This window comes from Amphiura filiformis, chromosome 7, assembly GCF_039555335.1.
Source record: "Amphiura filiformis chromosome 7, Afil_fr2py, whole genome shotgun sequence".
NCBI classification, from domain to species: Eukaryota; Metazoa; Echinodermata; class Ophiuroidea; order Amphilepidida; family Amphiuridae; genus Amphiura; species Amphiura filiformis.
In genome coordinates, this window is record NC_092634.1 from 13,733,057 (window position 1) to 13,755,478 (window position 22,422).

Consider the following 22,422-nt stretch of genomic DNA (forward strand, 5'->3'; position numbering starts at 1 on the left):
AATAAATTTTTTCAGGTATCGTTGTATATGCGAAAGCTGACCAAATAGGGGTTTTCCACCATTTTTCAAAAAAAAAATTTAAAAAAATATTCGGCCTAACAGTCCTCGAAAGGCCTAAAAAATTGTTTGATTGGCGTAACATGAAAAAAAGTAGGGTAGGTCGGTCGGATTTAAAAACAAAATTTTACACACATTTTAAAGGTGGGTAACCTGCTTGACAATCTCATCCCCCACTTTATCTCATCAAAATGCTGATTTTGGTATCAGATGAAAGCTCATATTTTTCTTATAAACATATTGAAATTTGGCGTTCCAAAGGGGTATATTTCCGAAGAAATCATCAAAAAACTGCCGAATTATGGTATACCATATTTGAGACTATCTAGAAACGCCGTCGCCATGATTAGACGTGCCTAAAGTGTTTTCTCTCACGACCAGCCTAATATTCATCATTTTACCGAGTATTATTTTGTCATGAGTATTCAAAACCGAGGACAGATTACGGGATACTTTTTGAGAGACAATACACAGAGAAATACTTCAAAGCAAGGGCAGCCTACAGAGCGTTGTATCGCAAAACCTGTCCACATCAGCATCACCAGATACCGCGGGCATTACGAACAATGCTACAGCGAGTGTGTTAACAAAACAAATCGATGAGCCGATAAGCACAGCTGAACTGAAGAAATTGATACTCCGTATGGAGCAAGGCCTAACAACAAGGTTGGATAGGATGGAGAACGAACTAAAAGCAATGAAAAGTGGGCAGAAGAAAAATGAAGAGAAGATTGAAGGTATGGAACATGATGTTTCAAATATAAAAGATAGAATGAAGGTTCTGGACGATAGCGTAATTCCGTCTATTAAAGGGGATACGGAGCATAACTTAATACGTGCAAATGACAGAATAACAATGATGGAAATTCATAACAGGAAGCAAAACCTGTTATTCTATGGCGTAGAACAAAAACCAAATGAAGATTTGTTCGAAGTGATGAGAAAGTGTTGGGTGGCAGATTTTAACATTCCTCCAGAGGAAGTGGGTGATATTGCAGTCGTAAATGGGTCATTCCATATGAAATCAAGGAGGCGCCCCACCTGACCCCCTCGGATTTGCTTTATATTTTAGTCATATGTTGTACCTGTAAAAATATTAAAAACCTGCAAATTTGAGGTCTGTAGCTCTTACGGATTTTCTGTGGCAGCCATTTAAAGTTGGAGTATGGGGGTCTAAATTTGGACCCAAAAGTTGCCCTTCAAATAAATTTCATCTTTGGGAGTCTGTGCCTTCTTTATAAAAAGAGAGAGAGGTCTGAAACTTTGTATACACACTAACTGCATGTCCAATTTGTCAAAAAATAAAAAATAAAAAATTTCTGTAATTGCGGGTTGTGTCACGGGGTCATTAAATATGCAAGAAAAAATGTAATGTTTTGTAAACTGGCAAGTTAAGCCCCCCTAAACTCACATTTTTTGTCAGATTAATTATTTTTTGTTGTCACTGACGCTATATATAGGATAAATACAATGCATATCCAAAAAATTGAGGTCACAACTCATTTACATTTTGAACAGCGCCCTCACGAAGATGAAATTTATTGCAAATTCAACATTTTCAGGGGGCCCAAAGTCGATGTGGTCCACCTTCAAAATTGATAAAACATCACTTTTATATAACTACTAGTCTTAAATTACAACTTTGCTAAGTCCCAGTAATTGTATAGGTTGACTTCATATAAAATGACAAGCCCAAAGTTGACCATTTTCTTATGATTGCATGTAGTGCAAATGTGCCGAATTCGGAAGGCTTGAAAGTCAAATTGGCCACAATATTGAAAATAAATGATTAGCTAGATGAGTAGTTGTTGGCCCTATTTACTTTTATTTCCATTTTATTTTTAATATATACAGATTTTCTATGGTAGCCATTTTAAGTTAGAGTAGGGGATCTAAATTTGGACCCAATGCCCTTTGAATAAATTTCATCTTTGGGAGCCTGTACCTTCCTAATAAAAAGAGAGAGAGGTCTGAAACCTTGTATACACACTAATTGCATGCCCAATTTGTCAACAAGTAAAAAAAAAAATATCTGTAATTGCCCGTTGTGTCACGGGGTCATTAAATATGCAAAAAAATGTGTAATGTTTTGTATACTGGCCAGTTTAGCCCCCCTAAATTCACATTTTTTGTCAGATTAATTGCTTTTTGTTGTCACTGATGCGATATATAGGACAAATACAATGCATATATATCCAAAAACTTGAGGTCACAACTCATTTACATTTCGAACAGCGCCCTCGCGAAGATGAAAATTAATGCAAATTCAACATTTTCAGGGGGCCCAAAGTCGATGTGGTCAACCATCAAAATTTATAAAACATCACTTTTATATGACTACTAGTCTTAAATTACACCTTTGCTCAATCCCAGTAATTTTATAGGTTGACTTCATATAAAACGACAAGCACAAAGTTGACCATTTTCTTATGATTGCATGTTCTGCAAAGGTGTCGAATTCGGAAGGTTTAAACGTCAAAATGGCCACAATTTTGAAAATAAATGACTAGATGTTTAGTTATTGGCCCTAGTTAGGGATCAAATCAAAACTCGACCGCCGGTTGCCCGCCGGTTCCGGGCGGTTCCGTCCGGTTGGCAGAGGTCATTGGTATATGAATATTCAAGAATGCATGAGTAGCAACCGCCGGTTGGTTTAAGCACATAACCGGAGCGATTATCACAAAAATGTCGCTATGTTTATTCCGCGACCACAATAGCGCATACTTGAAATTTCACGGTCACAATAGCCCATACTTGAAAGTACTACACGATGATCGATTGTTCTTAGTCGTGTATCTATTGGCTTGTCACCAAAGCAAATTAATTTTGGAACTGATTTCTTGTTTATGGTTAAAATTGCTTGAATATAGTACCATTGTTTAGATCATTTAATTTCAGTTCAGATCAGTGTTTCAATGATTTCTATAGGTTAAGTAATTTAAAAGTTGTGAATTATTATTTTGTGAATCACATAGGCCTGTGTTGGTGATGGACAATTATCACTTATAAATTACTATAGGGCGATTTCACGAAAGGTCATTAGTTCAAATCTTCCTCCAGAAGACATGATGCTGCATAAATCACAAAAGAAATCCCCAGTTGAAGTGATATTGATTGACTCATTTGCTATTTTTCTTTGTACTTAAATTGAGATTCCCCCTATCTCGGCAACAACAATTTTATGATCCCACCACCGACACACCTCTAAACAGGCTAAAATCAGTCTTTTTGAATAAAACAAACACACTATGTGGTCATCTTATGACTCCCTACATTTTGGTTATCAAAGTTTTATGACCCCCCCATTTTTCTTTCCACGAATATACCCCCCTGTATATTTGGGACACATCCCCCTCTTCCCAAGAAAATGATAGCCCAAAATGGGGTTGATTTTGGGTCTAAAATAGACCAAAAGGAAGATTTTGTCACAACATTTCTGTCGACAGGGGAGGGGACTGACTTCCCACCCTGCCCCATGGCTAATCTCCATTGGTGCTGATGAAGGGCGCGGTGCCGAAGGGTGATGGGATTGGCATATATTTAATATACATCTTGCAAAATCATTAGTTCTTCTTGCACATCACCTCAACGAGCCTGGCCAACATCATTATAGGCTCAATATACCGGCCTAATTTGGCCTATATTACGAATAGTGTAGTTTGGTATCCCCCTCTCTCTCATGCGATGTAAGAGACACATCTCATACTCTCACCCCTTTTCCACCTCTCCCCATCCTCCCTCTTCCTCTCCCACTCTCTCTTCTTTTTTTTCTCTTCCCCTTTCTTTCTTTCTTTTGATTCTTTTTTCTTTCTTTCTTTCGATTATAAACTAAGTTTATGAGAAATGTATTACCCTTGCGTTTTAAAACATGCAGAATTCCGAGATCGCGATTATTCCTTCGGAAATGAAACTTTAAAATAGGCATTGTCTAACCTGTCACGATGTAAAATAATTATATTTTTTCAAAATAAAATTCTAAAAGTAGCTACATTGATTGAGAAGAACTCCGGGAAGGAAAATCGATTATTCCGGCTTTTGTCTAACACACGCGTCACGTCACGTCACGTCACGTCGCGTCGCGTCACGTCACGTCACGTTGATATCTTCTTAAAAGTTACAAACAAGTCATACGGATCAGTTCACGATTTCGTTTAGTTTTTCCCGGGGTGTTTCCGCATCGAACCCGTCATTATCCCAGGCCCACAGTGAAATGGTTATCTGCGTGGCGATTGCTGACGGCCGCACACCACCAAATAAGCCCCATCGAAATGCACGTAAAAGGGCAAACAGATTCGCGATTTTACCTTCCATGAATTTCCAGACACGATCATTTATTTAAAAAATGACTTTTTTCTATGGCAAAATATTTACTTGTATTTGTATGAAAAAATATTCCTTATTAATTTTACTTGGCCTATACTTGTCTTTACTCACAGGTTTCAAAAATATAGTTGATTTAACAGTTTTACCCATAGTTCTCAAGCTACCGTCCCTTTAACTTCAGGTCAAGTTACATTTGACCGTTCAATGGACCATTTTTCCTTAGCAATTTGCAAATTGTTCCTTAGCAATTTGCAAAATTGCTAAGGTCTGTTTCTGTCAAGTTCTTTGTTTCTTTCTTTCTTTCTTTCTTTCTGTCAATCTTATAATGAGCCACCGTAGCCATATGCTTTGAGCCATGTTGACCATAGTTGGTCATTAGGACCATTGGGTGGGGGACAAATGAAACATGATCAACTTCAGGTCAAAGGTCATCCACTTCCTGTCAATGGCCAAAAACGTGATTTCACTAAAATGCTACTTCTTCCACAAATTATACAGCACGATGATGGCACTTGGGTACATGCATCAGCTATACCCAGTGTCTAAAAGTTAATGTTCAGAATTAGGGTCAAAGGTCATTAAGGGGATACTTCCGGTATATGACAAAATACCCTAAAATGCTGCTGCTGTCGCAAATATATATGGTACAACAATGTTACTTGGTCATCAGGACCAATAGCTGGTGGCACAAATGTCACGTGACCAACTCAAGGTCAAATGTTATGGAAAGGTCATTATGGCCGAAAATGTTATTTCCTGTTATTTTTTCCTAAAACTGCTACTCCTTACACAAATTACACAGCAAGATGATGTCACTTGACGCATGCATTAGCCTTGAGGTCAAAGGTCATACGAAGGTCATTATGGCTGATGCTGATTTTCTGTTCTGTTACTAAAAATGCCAAGTCATTCCACAAATTATAATATAGCATGATAACATTACACATTGTATTCATCCATTGGGGTCAAAGGTCATTGGGGTCAAAGGTCATGCAGATATTACTTCCGGTATGTAGAAAAATACCTTAGGAAGTCGTACTCTAATAGCGCATGACCAAAGTTGCACAGAAATATTTACATGAATATTGAATAATTTTTGGTTAACAAAATGATTTCACAACTATGGAAAATAATTATGTAATATAATTAATAATTATAAGGCCAAATAAAAAAATAAACATGTTTCACGTACCCACCCGCTTCCTTTTTGAGGTTTCTTCAATTATATATTTATTCAGTTATAACTTTTCAAAAAATATATCTTGGAAGCAGAAATATTTCTTAAGCCTTGCTAATATACAAGAAACACTTTTGGAAGGATTTATGAAAATGAGAGGGCCGGCCTATATCCTCAGAACAAAAATAAAAGAGGCCTCCTCCTTTTTCCAGGCATTATTGTGTATGCTAAAACAGCTCAAATGATGGGTAATCACACCGATTTTGCCATGAAAATATAAAATAAAAAGCCCCTCTTCCTCCTTTTTTTACAAAAACCCGGACTTGAAACATGTTTTTATTTTACTTGGTCTAATTATATGATACTACAAACTTCTGTTGTAGTTATTCATGTATATTCCAATGAATTACACCAAACTGCTGGACCTTTTGAACTCACATATGCTATAGCCTAGGTGAGCTTACAAATTAACCTTGCTCCCATTGTCCCTATGGTCAATTTCAAATTACAGTGCATTTCAAAAAAGACCTCTCAGTAAAATCAGCATATTATACTACTGCTGGCTGTTTATATGCCTTAATACATGCATGCATGCTAGATAGCTGGGCTAATAAGCCATAGGCCTAGTTAATTAGCTATTGCTAAGGTCGCGTATATGTGTATGCGCAATTAGCTCTAGTTATTTTTGTATATCCGATCCCCCCTCCCCCTTTCAGGATTTGCCCTTGACCGTCAAATGTTAGGAACTTCAGAACTACATGTCATATTAATAACTTAACTATATTTTATATTTTTGTAATTCTTGAGTAAAGACGAGAACTTTTCCCTGTGTCAATTTGGGGGCTCATTATGTCAAATCTATTGATGTGCGAAATTGCCTCATCTATTTTTTTCTTCTACATTGTTTCAGTACATGTGAAAAATTTAAAGAATGTATACCAAATGGAAGTATTTTTTCACAAATCTCTCTAGGTAATGTAGATTTGATTATTTGTCTTTGCTAACCTACTTAAAGTGTATGTTAATAACTTGTTACTTTACATAATTATGTTAATAACTACCATATATTTTGTTACTTTACATATGTTAATAACTACCATATATTTTGTTACTTTACATTATGTTAACAACTACGATATAATTTTGTCACTGTGCTTAAAGAAAAAAAGAAAGAAAACAACTCCATGTGGGGATGCATTGTGTCTTGTTACAGAGTGCATAATAGTGTTCGCTCCTGTTTGTGCGTAATGTATCCACTCCTCATCGGAAACCCCTGTCTTGGATGGTGTGCATTAGTATTAAGAAAACCCTCAAACAAGGAAACAATTGAAAATCACTTTCCCAAAATGCTTTCCATAAGACCCACTCATTGAATAGGGGCCTACTGAAGTAAACTTAACCAATGTAAAAACTAGCCACTACTTTGGTCCACCCGCAATTAAAAGTTCATCACCATTATTGATTTTTGTCAGAACAATGTTTAACTGCGGGTCGATCAAAGTAGTAGCTAGTTTCTTTAATCGGGTTTATTTTGGCACCTAAAAAATGAGCTTAGGCCTACTTCAGTGAAAGCCTGAAAATCTTAAATGTTGTATTAGACCATGGATACTTTATGATTAGACATATTCAGTGGTGGCGCTACAGGGCGGCATTTGCCACCGCCCCCCTCTAGGCCTACCCCCGAAATTTTTCTTCCCCTCCCGCCCCCAGAAGAAAATAACAAACGCCAAAAAATCCAAAATGAGAAAAAATGACGATTTTTTTTTTCAATTTGCTAGACAAATAGGTCAAATTCGAGGATTTTTTGAGAGGGTCACCTCCTGAACCCCAAAATTTCCCCCTAAAAACTTTGCTCCCCCCCCCCACTTCCCCCTAAAATTTTGGTGCTGGCGCCGCCACTGGACATAGGCCTATTGGCTACCCTAAGTTTGCGAATGGGTGAGTTCTTGGTGACAGCTCCATACAGTTCGCTAGTTCGCTAGTCAGAACACGTAGGGCCTATTCCATTCGCTAGTCCGATAGCTATAAAAGTTCAGTTGCTAATCCAAATCTGAAATAGGCTAATCTGTCATCTCGCTCTAAACACTATGACTAAGCTATAGAGCCTAATCACTAGTCTGATATTTAAAAAAAATATTAAATAAGCTTCGCTAGTTTGAATCTGTATTGTAGCCGTAAACACTTAGCTCTAACCTAACATAAGTCACCCTTTGGCGTAACACTAAAATTCTAACCAGGAAGAGCATCCCAAACCATAACCAAAGGGCCTACTATCCTAAAGCTAAGAACCACGGACCCGCCTCCTTTTTTCCAACTTCAAGTAGCAAACCTTATTTATTATTCGGACTAGCAAGCTTTGATATTTAAATTCGGACTTGCGAAACGGAATAGAAAGAAGAAAAGAACTAGGGTTCATTGTGCTCACAAGTGAGCACATGTGCATTTGGCAACGAATTGGCCTTGACCTTTATTTGACCTTTGGCCCCTCAACGGTAGATTGCACATCGGGTCACTGTGGAAACGTTTTTGGTAACATTTATTGTTGACCTCTGTTTTCAGGTCAAAAGTCATACGTGGGTCAAGGTCATTCATTCAACATGTCAGGTCAAGGTCAAGGTTAATTAATTCGGACTAGGTTTGGATCAAATCCATTGAGTCTGGAGTGAGATCAAACTTTTAACACAAATGACCCCTCAATGACCTTTGACCTTGAAGCCATATAGGAAACTTAGTAGCCACTTACCCACTTGTGCTTCCCACAAGGTTTGTGGCAAAAAAAAAAAATGTCGTGAAATCACATTTTGGCCATATCAAGTAGGTCAAAGGTCAAATTAGGGTCATGGTCACACAACATTAATGGGGTGGTCAGTGATTATTGTGACCAAGCCTGGTCAAAATCCGATGTAGTATACGGGTGCTAGACTCATTTTGAAATGTTGCCAGAAAGAAGAAAAAATGACCTTTGACCCCTTATTTGTGTACATCCTATATGAAGCATGGGTAGGGGATTCTTCTAAAATATTTTGGTGGAAATCGGCTTAATCGTCTAGAAGCCTTAGTATTTTTGTGTGTTTTTAATCACATTTTCAACTATATAATCAAGGTCAAAGGTCAAATTGGGGTACAAACCATAAATGGGAGTGGTCAGTGGTCATTCTGACCAAGTTTGGTTAAAATCCAACTTAGTATGTGGATGTTATAGCGATTTGAAATGTTGCCAGAAGAAAGAAATGCGGGTGAAAGAAAGCATTTGGCAACATTTGTTGCCAAATGCAAAAAGGAGCAAAAGACAACCGAGACGAGAGCAAATATCCCCTACTGCGAATTATATGACCAGCTATTTACACCGCCATCAAAGAAGACCAAATAATACCGCATCATATACCTCACAGATTCTGCAAAATGGCTAACGTGTTTTATAAGTCTGAAACACGCGAATAAGGTAGCTTATTTTGTTTTGATAGGCCATTTTCACGTGTGTTTCAGTGGGAGCATTATTTAGTTGTGTGCGCACTGTACGTAGCCTCCGTCGCAGGCTACTCGTGTTTTTATCACACTCATAGTTTGAGAAAAGCGAAAACGCACCGCCTGCAAAAGAGGCTACACTAAACTAGGATACGGGCTGTGGTTTAAAAAGTAGTTCCAGCAATCCCGATTATTTTATTCATTGAAGCTTTGCTGTGCTTTGCGGCATTGATGAAAAGCTGGAATTCCATGGACTATTTCACGGACTATTTATCACGTAGGGAGATAAGGGTAATTGTGGAGTTAATAATTTATTATGAACTTTTGATAACATTTCAACGTGACGCGACGTGACGTGACGTGACGTGACGTGACGTGACGTGACGCGTGTGTTAGACAAAAGCCATTATTCCTATTGTACTAAATTTGAAAAGAAACCACTTGAAACCACTCCACTCACTCACTCGATGATACCAACCGGCCATATGAACCAGGGTGTGACGACTGACCTCATTACTGTGTATATTTTAGAACCGGACGGAACTGCCCGGAACCGGCGGCAACCGGCGGTCGAGTTTTGATTTCATCCCTTACTTTTATTTCCATTTTATTTTCAATATTGGGGCCAGTTTGACTTTTAAGCCTTCCAAATTAGCCCAAATTCGGCACATTTGCAGTACATGCAATCATAAGAAAATGGTCAACTTTGGGCTTGTCGTTTTGTATGAAGTCAACCTATACAATTACTGGGACTTAGCAAAGTTGTAATTTAAGACTAGTAGTTATATAAAAGTGATGTTTTATAAATTTTGAAGGTGGACCACATCGACTTTGGGCCCCTTGAAAATGTTGAATTTGCAATAAATTTCATCTTTGTGAGGGCGCTGTTCGAAATGTAAATGAGTTGTGACCTCAATTTTTTGGATATGCATTGTATTTATCCTATATATAGCATCAGTGATAACAAAAAATAATTAATCTGAAAAAAAATGTGAATTTAGGGGGGCTAAACTTGCCAGTTTACAAAACATTAAATTTTTTCTTGCATATTTAATGACCCCGTGACACAACCCGCAATTACAGAAATTTTTTATTTTTTTATTTTTTGACAAATTGGGCATGTAGTTAGTGTGTATACAAAGTTTCAGACCTCTCTCTCTCTTTATAAAGAAGGCACAGACTCCCAAAGATGAAATTTATTTAAAGGGCAACTTTTGGGTCCAAATTTAGACCCCCCTACTGCCACTTTAAATGGCTGCTACAGAAAATCCGTAAGAGCTACAGACCTCAAATTTGCAGGTTTTTAATATTTTTACATGTACAACATATGACTAAAATATAAAGCAAATCTGAGGGGGTCAGGTGGGGCGACTCCTTGATTTCATATGGAGTGACCCAAATGCACATCGGTTACCTCGACAATATGCAGGACAAAACCAAGGACCAGACCCAGTTATCGTTCGCTTTGTCCATATGATGGACAGAGACTGGTTCTTGACTCAAGCTAAGAAACGTCCCTTCAACAAGGAGAAAAAGCCAGTAATGGTATACACAGATCTACCGCAACATCTGAAAAGGCAGAGGGGGAAAGCGGCGCAGGCGGCTAAAGACATAAGAAAAGGTGGACAGAGGCAAACAAGAATCCGATGTGTTGGGACAAGCATAGTTTTGGAATTTCGAGCAAAACCGACAAACAAGGGAGATGCACCAGGCAAATGGACCCAGAGTGCCTTTTGATTTAAACCAAAGGACCTTATATTTTATGTTATATAAAATGAGAAATCAGACTTTTTAAAGACTTTTCATGTTAGGTTTAAAATTTATGGTATTGGAAGTGAAAAGTGAAAGTTGAAGGTTTTTGGGGAGTGTAATTTAAGTGCTCTATGTAAACAAAAAGTAACGGCAAACAAACAAAAGCGACAAATTGATAACAATCTTTGATCAATGTTATTTAGATGTGCCGGGTGGACATGTAGCTTTTTGGTTTGTCTTCACTTTTGATAGCAGTGTGCCTACATTGGAAATCGATCAGTATCAGATTTAAGCCACTTTCTGAGTAGGCCTATAAACGTAACATGCATTTTTGGAAAAAATACTGATATTTCTGTATCTGTGCTACACATATCTTTCATTTCAAGAATTCACAGACTGATTTTCCCTGATGAAGTGTTTTTGAATGATATGGAAAAAAGTTTTTCCCCGTCTAGAAAATATTGAGAAATATACTTGCTTATTATGTTTCTGTTCACAAATTATATTGATTCAAAAAGTAAACGAATATATGCAACCTTCAAGTTGAAGACTATAAAATAAATTGAAATTTAAAATTATCTAAAGTGAAACTGGAAAACTGTTTTTGGAGATAAATATCATTTTCGGTTAAACATGTTGGTTTTAACTATTTTGTGCTGGTCGTGGGTGAAAAAATTATTTCAGATTATTATTTTATTTCCTTTCATGCACTCGTGCATTGAGTGCAGGTTTTTGTGTGTATGTGTGTTTTGTTTTATTTATCACAGTGTATATTTTTGCATATTCTGTTTTGATAGGTGTCAACTTTTCATGATATATCTTTGCATGCTTAGAGATAAGACTGTACAAATAGTATTAAATACGAGTTTGAATATGATAATTTGTAATTATGGGTATACGGTTAATGATGTTAAGATTTTGTCAATGAACTGTCGGGGTTTAAATGGTAAACAAAAGAAGTAGGATGTTTTACATTATATTCGTAGTCTGCAAACAATATTAATACCATTGATAATTAGTAAGTATGGGTACGGTTAATGATGTCAAGATTATATCAATGAATTGTCGGGGTTTAAATGGTAAACAAAAAAGGAGGGATGTTTTACATTATATACGTAGTAAATCCGCTTCAATTGTTTGTTTGCAAGACGTTCACTTTGATAAAAATATTGAATGTATGGTAAAAGCAGAATGGGGTGGTGAAGCTTTTTTTAGCTCTTTTACCTCCAATGCAAGAGGAGTAGCCATTTTTCTTAGCAATAAATTAGATTATAAAGTCCACAACACTCGACTCGTGCAGACGAAGAAGGAAATTGGTTAGCTGTAGATATATCTATTAATGATATTCGTGTGACACTCTTTTCGATTTATGGTCCAAATGAAGATAAACCGGATTTTTATAATGAAATTAAAAGACATGTAGAAGAAATAAATAATGCACACTGCATTTTGTGTGGAGATTGAATTTGGTTCAGGATCCAAAACTGGATACCTCAAATTATATTCGAATAAATAACCCAAAAGCGAGAAAAGTAGTTTTGGATATGAAAGATCATTTTGGACTGATAGATCCATGGAGACTTCACAATCAAAATATTCGTAGATACACCTGGCGTCAGCCAACCCCTTTAAAACAATACAGACTGGACTTTTTTCTTATATCAGAAGAGCTTACAACTTATTATTTAAATTCAGAGATTGAACCTGGATATCGAACAGATCACTCTCTTACTAGTCTTTCGCTTGACATGTCATCTATCAAATATGGAAAAGGATTTTGGAAATTTAACAATTTACTGTTAAGAGATCTCGAGTTTTCGGCTAGGGTAAAAGAAAAAAAATTAAGGAAGTTAAAATTCAATATGCTGCTTCACCGTATAACTTAAATAGTATAAGTCAAATTCCCCAAGTGAACTTGAGCTGACTATAAATGATCAATTATTTATGGAAGTATTACTTATGGAAATTAGGGGGGAAACAATTAAATATGCTTCAGAAAGGAATAAAAGGAAAAAAGCAAGGAAAAGTCACTAGAAAATGATATAAATAAGTTAGAAGAAGAGCTCGCTAGGTCAAATGATCCTGTTGTTCTTGAAAATATTGATATCAAAAAGTTGGAGTTAGAAGAAAAAAAAAAAAAAAAAATGGAGGGAGTTATGATGAGATCAAAAGCAAGATGGGTAGAACACGGAGAAAAACCGTCAAAGTATTTTCTGAACTTAGAAAAAAGAAATCATGTTAATAAGGCAATTGCCCACTTACAAAACCCAAACGGTGATAATATAAATAATCAAGAACAAATAATGGAAGAAATTCTGAAGTTTTATTCAACATTATATGCATCTAAAGATAATGATTTAAATTTGGAGGAATTTGAACAACATTTATCTAGATCAGATTTTCCGCTGTTAACTGATGATCAGCTCCAAAAACTTGAGGGCGTCTGACTTATCAAGAGCTATTATTTGCTATTAAAAAATGCCAAATAACAAAAGTCCTGGTTCCGATGGATTCACTTCTGAATTTTGGAAGTTCTTTTTTCATTTATTTAGGTGAGTTTCTATTACGTTCTCTTAATTACGCTTATGAATCAGGGGAGCTGTCAGTGACACAGAGATTGGGAATTATTACACTCCTTCCAAAAGGAAATAAGCCAAAACAGTTTTTAAAAAATTGGCGGCCAATTAGTCTCTTAAATATAACTTATAAATTAGCTTCTTCATGTATTGCTGAAAGATTGAAACATATCCTACCGAATTTAATAAATGATGACCAAAAAGGCTTTATGAAGGGCGGTATATTGGGGAAAATATAAGGTTACTGTATGATTTAATTCTGTATACCGAGTTACACGACAAGCCAGGTATGTTACTCTTAATAGATTTTGAAAAGGCTTTTGATTCTGTTTCTCACAAATTTATATTTAAAACATTAGATTTTCTCAATTTTGGAACTTCTTTTAAAAAATGGATTAAACTCTTCTACAACAATAGTCAATCTTCAGTTCTGGTAAATGGCAACGCTTCAAAACAATTTAATTTGGGTCGAGGCTGTAGACAGGGTGACCCTTTATCCCCGTACATCTTTTTAATCTGTGCGGAGATTTTGGGCGGTCTTATTAGAAAAAATAATTATATTACTGGTATTGAAGTCGAAAATGTTCATTGTAAAATTTCTCAATATGCTGATGATTCCACAGTTATTTTAAATGGAAGCGATGAGAGTTTGGTACAAACATTGAATACTTTGGATTTGTTTGAGAGATTATCCGGTTTGAAAATAAATGAAGACAAAACCAATGTTGTTTACATCGGTTCACTTCGAGGTAAAAATCCAAACCCCGAACTAACAAACAAAAAAAATTGAATTGGGTGAAAAATGGTAAATTTTCTGTTCTGGGTGTTGATTTTTCAACAAATTTAATGGACATGCCAGAGATTAAAGGGCATTTCGTGATCCACAGCCTCATCCCCCACTTTTCTCAAAAAAAAGTTGAGATTTTTATATCACTGGAAACCTCTGGCTACATAATGTTTATGTACAAAATATTTCTTGCAGATTAATTCGTTTTGCAAAGATATCGTGAAATTTGAATTTCGTTCTGGTGCACCAGAACGAAATTACAACGCATTGTCTATGGAGCAGTGTAATACACATAATCATGCATAACTCGCAAACGCAAAATCGGAATCAACTGAAATTTTGGGAATAAGCTTTTTTCGTGGATATGTACTGAAAAATGTCATAAAAAGAGGATGCTAGGATCACGAAATCCTCCTTTAACTACGAAAAAATTATGGAGTCGGTGACAGGTTTAATAAAACACTGGTCTAAAAGAAATATAACTGTATTGGGAAGAATAACTGTTGTTAAATCTATTTTGATGCCAAAGTTTAACCACCTTGTTCTTTCTATTCCAAATCCATCTAAAGAATTTATCAAGGCCCTGCAAAAGCAATTTTATGATTTTATTTGGAGGGGAAAGAGAGATAAAATAAGTAGAGATCAATTGTCAAATGATTACTCTGATGGTGGTTTAAGATTGGTAAAAGTAGATTTGTTTTTGAAGCACTTAAAAGTACTTGGATCAGACGAATTGCAAATGGTAATATTGATGAAAAAGGATTGATGTTTTTTAATAAGCTTACCGGCATGAACATTGATGATCTGGAAAAAGGAGCAAATCATACTTTAACAGTTGCGAAAAGGATACAAAATATTTTCTGGAAAGAGGTTCTTTTATCGTGGTCTCATATAAAAAAGAATCATACTCCTCAAAAACTTGATGACGTTTTAAAATCATGTTTGTGGGACAACGAGCTTTTCAAAATTGGTGGAAAAGAAATTAATTACAAGAAATGGCGCACATCGGGGATTTGTTTCATTTCGGATCTGGTTCATGCCGATAGTAGTCGTTTTCTTTTCTTGAATGAAATTGAAGCTAAATATGATTTGAAAATGAATCCTTTAGAATATAATGGTGTACTTCGTGCAATTAAAAGCAATTTTAAGCATATATATTCCAGGCAAATATTCAAATGTACCCGATCCCAAAACCTTTTATTCCTTTTCATTTGAGTCTGATCCTTCAGGATAAAAAAGGTTGCAAATCACTTTGTAATCAACTAATGAATATAAAGGTTCCAAAAGCAAAACAAAATTGGAGCGAAAAATTGGGCTTCCCTTTTCAAGATGATGAATGGAAGATGCACTGTTTGATACCTTTTAAATGCACAATAGACGTAAAATTGCGGTGGTTTCAGTATAGAATTCTAAATAGAATCTTAACCACCAATACCTTCATGTATAAAATCAACCAAAGAAATAACAATTTGTGCACATTTTGTAATGAGGAATCTGAAACAATTAAGCATATCTTCACAGAATGTAAAAAGGTGAAACCAATTTGGGTTCAGCTACAAACCTGGTTTTTACAAAAGTTGGTATTCCTGTTACCTTAAATCAAAACCATATTCTTTTTGGAACAGACATAAAAATGAGTAATCATGCTGTAAATTTGATTATTATCTTAACCAAATTTTATATTTATAGAAGAAGATGTCAAAATTCGTCACTCTCCTTTTTACCTCTTCAAAAAGAAATTGAAAATTATCACATTCTGGAAAGATTTATTTATTTAAAAGACTTAAATTACCAAATATATCAACGTAAATGGCAGGTTTGGAGGGGCCTATTTAATTAATGCATGCGATGATTTTTATCTACACTATTATATTTGAGAATTGTGCTGTGATAAATTGTTCTGTCTATTTGTTTTGTATTGTTGTTGTTTTGTGTTGTATTAAAAACCCGGTAGAGTAAGATATGTAATATGTTTAAGGAATGAAAATTTGATTTGCCGGAGAAAAAAAAAAATAATAAAAAAATAAATAAATAAATAAATAAATAAATAAAAAATAAAAAAATAAAAATATTTGAGACTAATTAGGCAGTTTTTCGATGATATCTTCGGAAATACACTGAGTTGGAACTTCTAATTTCAATATGTTTATGAGAAAAATAGGGTCTTTCACTTGAAATCAGTATATTACATGACCATGATGATTATCATTAATAAAAACACCGTAGACTACCAATATCACACTGTACACATATCGGGAATTTCATTCGGCCTAACAGTCCTCGAAGTAAGGACTAAAAAAATTGTTTGATTGGCGCATCATAAAAAAAAAAAAATTAGGGTAGGTCGGTCGGATTTTTTTTATTTTTTTATTTTTTTACACACATTTTAAGTTGAAAATCGCTAATTTTTCTCCTTTTTTTTAATTTTAATATTTTTTTTAATCCATTTTTTGCAAAAACAATATGATAATAATTATTTTAAACAACAACCAAAAAAATGACTCTCCCAGACGGGGAATTGAACCCCGGTCTCCCGCGTGACAGGCGGGGATACTCACCACTATACTATCTAGGATTTGTCGGAGGCACAGTCGAAATTTTAACGTATAGAAATTTTAATGTAGACCTATGCAAATTTCCACATGGTAAAAGCTCCGAAAATAAATAAGAGAGATTAATTCTTTGCCTTTTTTTTAAAAGAAATTGCCTAGAATTATTATATTTAATTATGGTATAGGGCCCAACCTACCAGAAAAACAAAATAAAACAGGCCTGCTCCGTTTTGGAATAAGCTGAGTAATGATGTAAGAAGTTCAACAAATGTGCAGACTTTCAAGCTAAGATTCAAGTCTTAAAATTTGAGCATGTACTTGTTAATGATGTGTTTTTATATTACTTTGAAAATTGTATACATTTCTGTATTTTAATTTTGTATCTAATAGTTGTATATTTTATATAAATTGCATGTTGATAATGATGTATTGCAGGGCCCCATGTTAGACCAGCAATTAGCTGAATTGGGCTACCCTGGATAAATATGAATAAAATAATTAAAATAAATACATTTTTTCAGGTATCGTTGTGTATGCAAAAGCTGACCAAATAAGGGTATTCCACCATTTTTCAAAAAAAATCAAACAAAATATTCGGTCTAACAGTCCTCGAAAGGCCTAAAACAATTGTTTGATTGGCGTAACATGAAAAAAAGTAGGGTAGGTCGGTCAGATTAAAAAAAAAAATTTTACACACACATTTTAAAGGTGGGTAACCTGATTGACAATCTCATCCCCCACTTTATCTCATGCTGATTTTGGTATCAGATGAAAGCTCATATTTTTCTCATAAACATATTGAAATTTGGCGTTCCAAAGAGATATATTTCGAAGAAATCATCAAAAACTGCCGAATATATGGTATACTATATTTGAGACTAATTAGGCAGTTTTTCGATGATATCTTCAGAAATACACTGAGTTGGAACTTCTAATTTCAATATGTTTATGAGAAAAATAGGGCCTTTCACTTGAAATCAGTATATTACATGATCATGATGATTATCATTTATAAAAACACCGTAGACTACCAATATCCATTTTTTGCAAAAACAATATGATAATATTTTAAACAACAACCAAAAATGACTCTCCCAGACGGGGAATTGAACCCCGGTCTCCCGCGTGACAGGCGGGGATACTCACCACTATACTATCTAGGATTTGTCGGAGTAAAAGGCGAAATTTTAACGTATAGAAATTTCAATGTAGACCTATGCAAATTTTCACATGGTAAAAGCTACAAAAATAAATAAGAAAGATTAATTCTTTGTGGTTTTTTTTTTAATGAAATTGCCTAGAATTATTATATTTAATTATGGTATAGGGCCCTACCTACCAGAAAAACAAAATTAAACAGGCCTGCTCCGTTTTGGAATAAGCTGAGTAATGATGTAAGAAGTTCAACAAATGTGCAAACTTTCAAGCTAAGATTCAAGTCTTAAAATTTGAGCATGTACTTGTTAATGATGTGTTTTTATATTACTTTGAAAATTGCATACATTTCTGTATTTTAATTTTGTATCTAATAGTTGTATATTTTATATAAATTGCATGTTGATAATGATGTATTGCAGGGCCCCGTGTTAGACCAGCTATTAGCTGAATTGGGCTACCCTGGATAAATATGAATAAAATAAATACATTTTTTCAGGTATTGTTGTGTATGCAAAAGCTGACCAAATAGGGGATTTCCGCCATTTTTCAAAAAAATAAAACAAAATATTCGGCCTAACAGTCCTCGAAAGGCCTAAAACAATTGTTTGATTGAGGTAACATGAAAAATCATATTTTTCTCATAAACATTTTGAAATTTGGCGTTCCAAAGCGGTATATTTCCAAAGAAATCATCAAAAAAACTGCCGAATATATGGTATACCATATTTGAGACTAATTAGGCAGTTTTTCGATGACATCTTCGGAAATACACTGAGTTTGAACTTCTAATTTCAATATGTTTATGAGAAAAAATAGGGCCTTTCACTTGAAATCAGTATTTTACATGATCATGATGATTATCATTAATAAAAACACCGTAGACTACCAATATCACACTGTATAAATATCGGGAATTCCATTCGGCCTAACAGTCCTCGAAGTAAGGACTAAAAAAATTGTTTGATTGGCGCAACATAAAAAAAATTAGGGTAGGTCGGTCGGATTTTTTTTTTTACATTTTTTTACACACATTTTAAGTTGAAAATCGCTAATTTTTCTCCTTTTTTTTAAATTTTAATATTTTTTAATATTTTAAACAACAACCAAAAAATGACTCTCCCAGACGGGGAATTGAACCCCGGTCTCCCGCGTGACAGGCGGGGATACTCACCACTATACTATCTAGGATTTGTCGGAGGCGAAATTTTAACGTATAGAAATTTCAATGTAGACCTATGCAAATTTTCACATGGTAAAAGCTACAAAAATAAATAAGAGAGATTAATTCTTTGTCTTTTTTTTAAATGAAATTGCCTAGAATTATTATATTTAATTATGGTATAGGGCCCTACCTACCAGAAAAACAAAATAAAACAGGCCTGCTCCGTTTTGGAATAAGCTGAGTAATGATGTAAGAAGTCCAACAAATGTGCAAACTTTCAAGCTAAGATTCAAGTCTTAAAATTTGAGCATGTACTTGTTAAAGATGTGTTTTTATATTACTTTGAAAATTGTATACATTTCTGTATTTTAATTTTGTATCTAATAGTTGTATATTTTATATAAATTGCATGTTCATAATTGTTGCCTTTTAATGTTATGTATAATTATGTATTGTAGGGCCCAATGTTAGACCAGCTATTACCTGAATTAGGCTACCCTGGATAAATATGAATAAAATAAATAAAATAAATACATTTTTTCAGGTATCGTTGTATATGCGAAAGCTGACCAAATAGGGGTTTTCCACCATTTTTCAAAAAAAATAATTAAAAAAATATTCGGCCTAACAGTCCTCGAAAGGCCTAAAAAATTGTTTGATTGGCGTAACATGAAAAAAAGTAGGGTAGGTCGGTCGGATTTAAAAACAACATTTTACACACATTTAAAAGGTGGGTAACCTGCTTGACAATCTCATCCCCCCACTTTATCTCATCAAAATGCTGATTTTGGTATCAGATGAAAGCTCATATTTTTTTATAAACATATTGAAATTTGGCGTTCCAAAGGGGTATATTTCGAAGAAATCATCAAAAACTGCCGAATATATGGTATACCATATTTGAGACTAATTAGGCAGTTTTTCGATGATATCTTCAGAAATACACTGAGTTGGAACTTCTAATTTCAATATGTTTATGAGAAAAATAGGGCCTTTCACTTGAAATCAGTATATTACATGATCATGATGATTATCATTTATAAAAACACCGTAGACTACCAATATCCATTTTTTTGCAAAAACAATATGATAATATTTTAAACAACCAAAAATGACTCTCCCAGACGGGGAATTGAACCCCGGTCTCCCGCGTGACAGGCGGGGATACTCACCACTATACTATCTAGGATTTGTCGGAGGCGAAATTTTAACGTATAGAAATTTCAATGTAGACCTATGCAAATTTTCACATGGTAAAAGCTACAAAAATAAATAAGAGAGATTAATTCTTTGTCTTTTTTTTAAATGAAATTGCCTAGAATTATTATATTTAATTATGGTATAGGGCCCTACCTACCAGAAAAACAAAATAAAACAGGCCTGCTCCGTTTTGGAATAAGCTGAGTAATGATGTAAGAAGTTCAACAAATGTGCAAACTTTCAAGCTAAGATTCAAGTCTTAAAATTTGAGCATGTACTTGTTAAAGATGTGTTTTTATATTACTTTGAAAATTGTATACATTTCTGTATTTTAATTTTGTATCTAATAGTTGTATATTTTATATAAATTGCATGTTCATAATTGTTGCCTTTTAATGTTATGTATAATTATGTATTGTAGGGCCCAATGTTAGACCAGCTATTACCTGAATTAGGCTACCCTGGATAAATATGAATAAAATAAATAAAATAAATACATTTTTTCAGGTATCGTTGTATATGCGAAAGCTGACCAAATAGGGGTTTTCCACCATTTTTCAAAAAAAAAAAAAAAAAATATTCGGCCTAACAGTCCTCGAAAGGCCTAAAAAATTGTTTGATTGGCGTAACATGAAAAAAAGTAGGGTAGGTCGGTCGGATTTAAAAACAACATTTTACACACATTTTAAAGGTGGGTAACCTGCTTGACAATCTCATCCCCCACTTTATCTCATCAAAATGCTGATTTTGGTATCAGATGAAAGCTCATATTTTTCTTATAAACATATTGAAATTTGGCGTTCCAAAGGGGTATATTTCCGAAGAAATCATCAAAAAACTGCCGAATTATGGTATACCATATTTGAGACTAATTAGGTAGTTTTTCGATGATATCTTCGGAAATACACTGAGTTGGAACTTCTAATTTCAATATGTTTATGAGACAAATAGGGTCTTTCACTTGAAATCAGTATATTACATGACCATGATGATTATCATTAATAAAAACACCGTAGACTACCAATATCACACAAATCTGTACAAATATCGGGAATTTCATTCGGCCTAACAGTCCTCGAAGTAAGGACTAAAACAATTGTTTGATTGGCGCATCATAAAAAAAAATTAGGGTAGGTCGGTCGGATTTTTTTGATTTTTTGATTTTTTTACACACATTTTAAGTTGAAAATCGCTAATTTTTCTCCTTTTTTTAAATTTTAATATTTTTTTAATCCATTTTTGCAAAAACAATATGATAATAATTATTTTAAACAACAACCAAAAAATGACTCTCCCAGACGGGGATTGAACCCCGGTCTCCCGCGTGACAGGCGGGGATACTCACCACTATACTATCTAGGATTTGTCGGAGGCACAGTCGAAATTTTAACGTATAGAAATTTTAATGTAGACCTATGCAAATTTCCACATGGTAAAAGCTCCGAAAATAAATAAGAGAGATTAATTCTTTGCCTTTTTTTTTTAATGAAATTGCCTAGAATTATTATATTTAATTATGGTATAGGGCCCAACCTACCAGAAAAACAAAATAAAACAGGCCTGCTCCGTTTTGGAATAAGCTGAGTAATGATGTAAGAAGTTCAACAAATGTGCAGGCTTTCAAGCTAAGGTTCAAGTCTTAAAATTTGAGCATGTACTTGTTAATGATGTGTTTTATATTACTTTGAAAATTGTATACATTTCTGTATTTTAATTTTGTGTCTAATAGTTGTATATTTTATATAAATTGCATGTTGATAATGATGTATTGCAGGGCCCCATGTTAGACCAGCTATTAGCTGAATTGGGCTACCCTGGATAAATATGAATAAAATAATTAAAATAAATACATTTTTTTTTTATCGTTGTGTATGCAAAAGCTGACCAAATAAGGGTTTTCCACCATTTTTCAAAAAAAATAAAACAAAATATTCGGCCTAACAGTCCTCGAAAGGCCTAAAACAATTGTTTGATTGGCGTAACATGAAAAAAAGTAGGGTAGGTCGGTCAGATTAAAAAAAAAAAATTTTACACACATTTTAAAGGTGGGTAACCTGATTGACAATCTCATCCCCCACTTTATCTCATGCTGATTTTGGTATCAGATGAAAGCTCATATTTTTCTCATAAACATATTGAAATTTGGCGTTCCAAAGAGATATATTTCGAAGAAATCATCAAAAACTGCCGAATATATGGTATACTATATTTGA

General features: G+C 34.5%; 4 non-coding genes across 4 annotated transcripts; all 4 read right to left on the reverse strand.

The window, feature by feature from the left end:
- Positions 1-16,640: 16,640 nt before the first annotated feature.
- Positions 16,641-16,712, reverse strand: Trnad-guc (transfer RNA aspartic acid (anticodon GUC)). Its single transcript has one exon. It is a non-coding gene; the product is annotated as a tRNA-Asp (tRNA).
- A 1,068-nt stretch (positions 16,713-17,780) lies between these two features.
- Trnad-guc (transfer RNA aspartic acid (anticodon GUC)) lies at positions 17,781-17,852 on the reverse strand. Its single transcript has one exon. It is a non-coding gene; the product is annotated as a tRNA-Asp (tRNA).
- A 1,111-nt stretch (positions 17,853-18,963) lies between these two features.
- Trnad-guc (transfer RNA aspartic acid (anticodon GUC)) lies at positions 18,964-19,035 on the reverse strand. Its single transcript has one exon. It is a non-coding gene; the product is annotated as a tRNA-Asp (tRNA).
- Positions 19,036-20,126: 1,091 nt separating this feature from the next.
- Trnad-guc (transfer RNA aspartic acid (anticodon GUC)) lies at positions 20,127-20,198 on the reverse strand. Its single transcript has one exon. It is a non-coding gene; the product is annotated as a tRNA-Asp (tRNA).
- Between the last annotated feature and the right edge of the window lie 2,224 nt (positions 20,199-22,422).